This window comes from Phacochoerus africanus, chromosome 8 (genome assembly GCF_016906955.1).
Source record: "Phacochoerus africanus isolate WHEZ1 chromosome 8, ROS_Pafr_v1, whole genome shotgun sequence".
Classification (NCBI taxonomy): domain Eukaryota; kingdom Metazoa; phylum Chordata; class Mammalia; order Artiodactyla; family Suidae; genus Phacochoerus; species Phacochoerus africanus.
Window position 1 is genome coordinate 77,941,793 of NC_062551.1, and position 8,076 is coordinate 77,949,868.

General features: G+C 44.2%; 1 pseudogene; it reads right to left on the minus strand.

Annotated features, from left to right (window-relative positions):
- Window positions 1-1,390: 1,390 nt before the first annotated feature.
- Window positions 1,391-2,237, minus strand: LOC125133953 (40S ribosomal protein S6-like; annotated as a pseudogene).
- Window positions 2,238-8,076: the final 5,839 nt, after the last annotated feature.

The window sequence follows — 8,076 nt, forward strand, 5'->3', positions numbered from 1 at the left end:
GGCAACGCCAGATCCTTAACTCACTGATCGAGGCCAGGGATCCCACCTGCGTCCTCATGGATGCTAGTCAGATTCATTTCTGCTGAGCCACGATGGGAACTCCAGATATATATTCCTTTTCTCACATTACCCTTCATCATGTCCCATCATAAGTGACTAGATAGAGTTCCCTGTGCTGTATGGCAGGATCTCCATTATCCGCTCCAAATGCAATAGCTTGCATCGACTAATCCCAGACTCCCAGTTCATCCCACTCCCTCTCCCTCCCCGATGGCAGCCACAAGTCTGTTCTCCAACACAATAGTTCCTTTTAAGTTAACAGACTTTATGTTTGTTTGTTTCCTTTTGGAACAGCTTTAGATTTATGGAAGAATTATGCAGAATTCTCAAATTCCTCCTCCTGACCTGGTCACAGGCATAACTTCCTCTACTGCTAACATCTTGTGTTAGTGTGCATCTGTGATAGGGAATGAATCAATATTGATGCATTATTATTAACCGATGTCTATAGTTTGCATTAATTTATTCCTCTGTATGGTATATTCTCTGGGTTTTGACAAATGGGTTATGTCCTGTATCTGTCATCGCTGTATCTTAACAGAATAATTTCATTGCCCTAAACATCTCCTAGGTTTCACCCAAACTCTTGGCAATGGTTGATCTTTTTGCTGTTTCAACAGTTTTGCCTATTCCAGCATATCACATAGGTGGAATCATATAGTATTCAGACTTTTGAGACTGGTTTCTCTCCCTTCGTAATATACCTTTACGGTTCCTCCGTGCCTTTTTGAGACTTGATAATTCATGTCCTTTGTTGCTAAATAATATCCCACTGCATGGCTATACCACAGTTTGTTTATGCATTTATCTCCTGAAAGACATCTTGGTGGCTTCCATTTTGTGGCAATTATGAATAAAGCCTCTATAAACATTTGTGTACAGGTTTTTTGTGTGGGTGTAAGTTTTCAACTCAGTTGAATACATACCTAAGCGTGCAGTTGCTGGATGGGATGGTGAGACTATATTTAGTTGTGTAAGAAACAGCCAACTGTCTTCCAACGTGGCTGTACCATTTTGCATTCCCATTAGCAACAAACGTGAGTTCCTGTTGTTTCCCAGCCTCCTCGGCATTTGGTGTTGTCCGGATTTCGTGGGGGTTTTTTTGTTTGGTTGGTTTTTGTTCACACCCGAGGCACATGGAAGTTCCTGGGCCAGGGATCTAGTCCACGTCACAGCAGCCACCCAAGCCGTGGCAATTGCTGGATCCTTAACCTGCTGCACCATAGGGGACTCCATGTTGTTGTTGATATGTTGGACTTTAGCCTTTCCTTATTACTGTTTTGTTGTTGTTGAAGATTTGATGTTATTTATTTGCTACTCTTAGCACATCTCATTTTTGACTGGACTCAGACTTAGAGGTAGACGCGCTCAGAGAGGACAGCCTCCATCTCTTGGCAAATCTGTGCCTGATGTTTTTCTTTGGCCTCCTTCATGCTCTTGGTCAAAAGTTTAGCATATTCTGTGGCCTCTTCCGTATGTTTATTGGTACGTGGTTACTTCAGAGCAGCACGCGGCTGTTCATGTCGCAGAACTCGGCGAGTAACCCGAGGCTGAATCTTGGGTGTTTCGGCCCTAGGTTTCCTACCTTCTTTGTTTAAGGGGCTTTGTTTAGGGGCTTTCTCACTGCTTGCTGCCAGCCATCACCTTCCTTAGAGGGACTGAAAAGTGTGTGGAGTCTGCTAGCGCTTGTAGGCCCTAGGCCAGGAGGCACAGTAGTATCGGTGGGTCCAGGAATATCCTTCTCCCCTTTTTCTACGCCGACCAAATTGAGAGCACTCAGACTGGCATCCACCATGCCACCCCGAACAGATTTTGGCTTTCTTTCTCCAGCCCTCCTTGGTCTGTAACAGGAATGCCCCTTCCTCTGCAGCAGGCGGACTCAGCCATGGGTCAAGATACCCTGCTTCATGGGGGACCCTTGGTTGTCGCTCCCACCACCCATCCGGACCACCTCACCCTTCCATTCCTCACCCAGAGCGTCCGCAGCAATTTCCGTGGCCATGTGTTTCTCATAAGAGGTACGAAGTTTTCGTTCCTCGTCCACGCCAATGAATTTCTGGCAGCCAGTGGCAGGGAAAGAGAAGCTCAACTTCATCTTGAAGCAGCCGACCGCCTCTGAGGCGCCACGAAAAAGAGGTCCAACTTATGCTTAGCCCAGGTCGCATAGGTGCTTCGCCTTTAGCCTTTCTAATAGTGTGTGGTGGTTGTTTTAATTTCCAGTTCCCCAATGACGTATCACGTGGAGCATTTTTCTTATGCTTATTTTCCATCTGTGTATCTTTGGTGAGCTGTCTGCTCAGATATTTTGACCACTTTGTAATGGGGTGTTTTTTGTTTGTTTAATTGTTGAGTTTCAGGTGTTCTGTGTATATTTTGGATACAAGTCCTTTACCAGATATGTGTTTTGCAAATATTTGCTCCCAATCTGTAGTTTGTGTCTTCCACGAAGCAGAAGTTTTTTTTTTTTTTTTTTTTGTCTTTTTAGGACCGTACCCACGGCGTATGGAGGTTCCCAGCCTTGGGGCCTGCCTACACTACAGCCCCAGCAACAGAGGCTCCAAGCTGCATCTGCAACCCACACCACAGTCCATGGCAATGTAGGATCCGAAACCCAGTGAGCGAGGCTAGGGATTAAGTCTGTGTCCCCATGGACACTAGGACACTAGTCATATTTGTTTCCCTTGAGCCACAATGGGAACTCCAAGCGGATGTTTTTTTAGTTTAATAAACTCCAACTTAACAGTTCTTTCCTTTTTTTTTTTTTTTTGTCTTTCTAGGGCCACACCCACAGCATATGGAGGTTTCCAGGCTAAAGGTCAAATCAGGAGCCGTAGCACCAGCCTACACCACAGCTCACAGCAACGCTAGATCCTTTAACCCACTGAGCAAGGCTGGGGATCAAACCTGCGTCCTCATGGATGCTAGTCAGATTCGTTTTTTGCTGAGCCACGATGGGAACTCCTCTTTCCCATTCCCACATTTGGTGGCATCATACTGGCAGCCTGAAATCAGCCACAGTGGGACTACTTACTTCAGAAATCGGCAAACTCTACAAATCAAGGTTCTTCTTTTGTTGTTGTTATTGTTTTGAGAACTGTTTGTAAGACAGTTACTGGCACACCCCTGCCTCCTACTCACCTGCTGTTGAATCATCCCTGTTGGTCTATTACTTTATTGTATAATGATTATTCTAATGTACTAGAGAAGGTTTTTTTTTTGTATACATATGTAAAATATTGGCATTTTATTTTTCTTTTTATTTAATTTATCTCATTTTTCACATTTTCCCCACTCACATAGGAGATACACTTATGGTTCTTTTAAAAAAAAATCTGGGTGGGAACTCCTAAAAGAGACAGTTTTTCTCAGTTATTTCTGTTATTTATAGATGACTTTGATTTTTATGATTAGACAAAGTTCTGATTATTGATAGAATTTCATCGCAAGTTATTATTTGTTTGAGAAGTTAAAAAAGTTTATATCTAGGAGTTCCTGTTGTGGCTCAGTGGCAACGAACCCGACTAGTATCCATGGGGCAGAATTTAATTTGAAAAAATAAATGCAGTTTGACATGACAATAACCTAAGGTGCCTGTCATATATAGGTACTCAATATATACAAAACAATGAATCAAATAAAGTTAAGAATAAGATATAGATACCTGCCATCAATATTTTCTTGGAAGTCTTATCCAATGCAATAACACCACAAAAATAAATAGTACAAAGTTTAATAGATATGTGTGAAAACATTTTTGAAGAAAAAGAAAAAAAATTATTTAAGAATATATAAGAAGACGTTCAGTAAATGGAGAGTAAGACCGTGTCATGTGCAGGTTGGCGAGACTAAATATCAAGTCACCTATAAAATTCAATGAAATGCCCAATAAAAATCCGGATGGGAGCTATCATAGAACCTGAAAAACTGATTCTAAAATTCATTTGGGAGTTCCCATCATGGCTCAGCAGTTAGTGAACCCTAGTAGCATCCATGAGGACTCAGGTTCAATCCCTGGCCTCACTCAGTGGGTTAAGGATTTGGCGTTGCCATGAGCCGTGGTGTAGGTTGCAGATGTGGCTTGGATCCTGTGTTGCTGTAGCTGTGACGGAGGCTGGCAGCCGTAGTTCCGATTAGACCTGCCGAGTGTTCAGCCCTAAAAAAGATGAAAGGACCAAAAAAAAAAAAATTCACATGGAGGAGTAAGGGTTTAAGAATAAGGAAAACATTTCTAAAAAAATGGGAAAGAAGGGAAATTTCTTTACTATGTGTGAAGACTTAAAAGCCATAGTAGAGAGTTCCATGATGGGCTAGTGGTTTGGACTCAGCACTTTCACCACCATGGCTCAGGCTCAATACCTGGTCTGGGAACTTAGATCCCACCGTGGCAAAAAAAAAAAAAAAAAAAACCAAAAAACCGTAGTAATTGGGCAGAGTGATATTAGGGTAAGTGTAGACAAACAGATCAAAGGAAAAGAAAGCCCAGAAGTGGATCTGAGAGGAGTTGGAAACTTAGGTGATAGAGAGAGCAGGGGGGAGGGAGTCCTGTTGTAGCTCAGTGGTAACACAACTAGGATCCCTGAGGATGTGGGTTTGATCCCTGGCCCCGAACAGTGGGTTAAGGATCCCTCGTTGCCGTGAGCTGTGGTGTAGGTCACAGATGCGGCTCGGATCTGGCATTGGTTGTGACTGTGGTGTAGCCTGGCGGCTGCAGCTCCAATTCAACCCCCAGCCTGGGAACTTCCAAATGCTTGTAGGTGTGGCTTTAACACCCCCTCCCCCCGCCACACACACACAAACAGCCAAAAAAAAAAAAAAATGTCAGAGGGGAAAGATTAGACTGTTCAACAAAAGGTGTTGAAATAATCTTCTCTATGGAGACACCAAATTAACTCCTCCCTCATCCACACCCCCCACCTTGACCTATGTAGTATTCTTACTGATAAAGTTTAACCTGATTAACTATGAGGAAACAATCAGGCAAATCCAAACTGAGGGGGATTCTATAAGACAACTGGCCTGGATTAAAAAACAATGTCAGAAAAACAAGCAAACAAAAAACCGAAGAATGTTCTAGATTAAAAGTGACCACGAGGGACAATAGATTGCAATTAATTGCAATTGTTAAGACTCTGGATCAGAAAAAAAGGAAAGAAACTGTATATAAAGGACATTATTGGGATAATGGGGAAAATATTAGATATTTTTAATGTATACTAGATACTAGTATTCTGTCAATGTTAAATTTCTTGAGTGTCTTAATTGTATTAAGTTGTGTCAGAAAATGTCTTGTCTTTTTTTTTATTTAGCTTTTTAGGGCCACACATGCAATGTATGGAAGCTCTCAGGCTAGGGGTCGAATCGGAGCTGCAGGTGCAGCCACAGTAACGTGGGATCCGAGCTGTGTCTGCGACCTACAGTGAAGCTTATGGCAACTTGGGATCCTTAACCCACTGAGCCAGGGCAGGGATGGAACCTGTGTCCTGAGAGACAAGCTTGGATCCTTAACCCAATGAGCCAAGGAAACTCTGGAATGTTTGTCTTTAGACGCTAGATGCCCAATTATTTAGAATGAAGTATCTGCAACTTACCCTCAAAGGTGCGTGTGGAGTTCCCGTCGTGGCGCAGTGGTTAACGAATACGACTAGGAACCATGAGGTTGTGGGTTCGATCCCTGGCCTTGCTCAGTGGGTTAAGGATCTGGCGTTGCCATGAGCTGTGGTATAGGTCGCAGACTTGGCTTGAATCCTGAGTTGCTGTGGCTCTGGTGTAGGCCGGTGGCTACAGCTCCGATTAGACCCCTAGCCTGGGAACCTCCATATGCCGCGGGAGCGGCCCTAGAAAAGGCAAAAAGACCAAAAAAAAAAAGGTGTGTGTGAGAGAGAAGTAGAGCCATTATAGTAAAATGTGGACAATGGGTGAATCGAAGTGTTTATGGGTGTTACGTATATGAACCTGGCAACATTTCTGTAGATTTCAAATTTTTCAAAATAAAATTTTGGGAAAAAGTATGGATTGCCTATGACTCAGTATTGCCTTTTCAAATATGTGCTTTAAAACAAATCAGTGGTGTAGGGATCAGTGTGGATAGAGTGAAAAAAAGCAAGATTGCGAGATTAAGTTTACTGCCATTCCATTTGTGTAGAAATAAAACCCAGGAAATAAAGTTACATATTGTCTGTGGATACACATCAATTTTGTGATCTGGTTGCCTCTGGGCAGGGGAGGAAGGCTGGAAATAGGGCGAGAGAGGGCAGGGGAGAATTCCAATTGAATCTTTTTTTTTTTTTCCTGTCTTTTTGCCATTTCTTGGGCCACTCCTGTGGCATATGGAAGTTCCAATTAGACTAGCAGTCTAATTGGAGCTGTAGCTGCCGGCCTACGCCACAGCCACAGCAACGCCAGATCGGAGCCGCGTCTGCGACCTACACCACAGCTCATGGCAACGCCGGATCCTTAACCTACTGAGCGAGGCCAAGGATCGAACCCGCAACCTCATGGTTCCTGGTTAGATTCATTTCCACTGCTCCACGATGGGAACTCCCCCAACTGACCCTTTAAAAACTTAATTCTTATAAAAGCAAACAAACTGAAAGAAAAGCGTAAGCCAAATGGACAATATCTAAAGAATATTTTATAAATACGTTTCTGAATCATGGTTATTTTAAGTATTATTTTTATTGGAATAGAAATCATTCTAAAAAGTGGCTAGCCTGGGTGGATTATGGGGAAGGTTTACTTTCAACTTGCTACATTTGTGGGTTTTTTTTTTTAAGTCTTTATCTCCTTCTCTGATTATGGGGGGAAAAAGAAAATATTTGTATCATGTCTGTATCATGTCAGGACAGAGTTCTTTTTTTTTTTTTTTTTAAGGGCCACACCTGTGGCATATGGAGTTTCCCAGGGTAGGGGTTGAACTAGAGCTGTAGCCGCTGGCCTACGTCACAGCCACAGCAACATGGGATCCAAGCCTTATCTGCAACCTACTCCCCAGCTCACAGCAACACTGGATCCTTAAGCCACTGAGCAAGGCCAGGGTTCAAACCCAAGCCCTCATGGATACTAGTTGGGTACATTAACCGCTGAGCCATGACCAGAACTCCTATTATTTTGCTTTTTTTTTTTTAAAGGCTGAACCTGCAGCATGTGGAAGTTCCCAGGCTAGGGGTTGAATCATAGCTACAGCTGCCGGCCTGTGCCACAGCCACAGCATCGCAGGATCTGAGCCTTGTCTGCGACCTACGCCACAGCTCATGGCAACGCTGGATCCTTAACCCACTGACTGAGACCAGGGTTTGAGCCTGCATCCTCATGAATACTAGTCAGATTCATTTCCCCTGTGCCACAGTGGGAACTCCCAGGATGGAGTCCTTCTAAGCTTAGGGGAGGCTCCGGTTCACAGTGTGACCTTGGCCAAGTTCCTGGACCCCTGTCTGAATAGCACTTTCCCCATGGAGCTAAAGTCTGTGTTAGATGAGGGTAAACCATGTGTTCTGCTTAGCATGGGGTCTGGTGCACGGTAAGCATTCCACACATGTTAATTCCACCATTATTATTGCAGCAGCTGAGTTATTATTAGTCCCCAGCCTGCGCAGGCTGGGCGGGGAGTCCCTCTCCTAGCAGCTGCTCTGGGTGCATCTACTCCCTGCTCTCCGGCAGTGTTTTTGGTGGTATGCTTTCCTGCACTGTCTCCACCATTAAACTGCAAACTCCTTGAGAGCAAGGACCCCGCCCCCCACCCCCCGCACCGGCTCCCCAGCTCCATTATTCATTCCGTACCTGCCTCTCAGCCCAGCAGCTGGCACACAGTAGGTGTACAGGAAATAACTTCTGAATGAAAGACACAACCGCCTTTCTGGCTCCTGGTCCCTGCTCTCAGAACTCACTTCCAGATGTGCATTTGTTTCCCTGCTGGCTCCAGTACCACCCACTCTGACCACGATTCTCCCCATCTGTTTTCCTGGGCATCTGCTTCCCAGCCTCTGTGTTCAGGCTACTGTGTCAGTCACGATTGAAGAC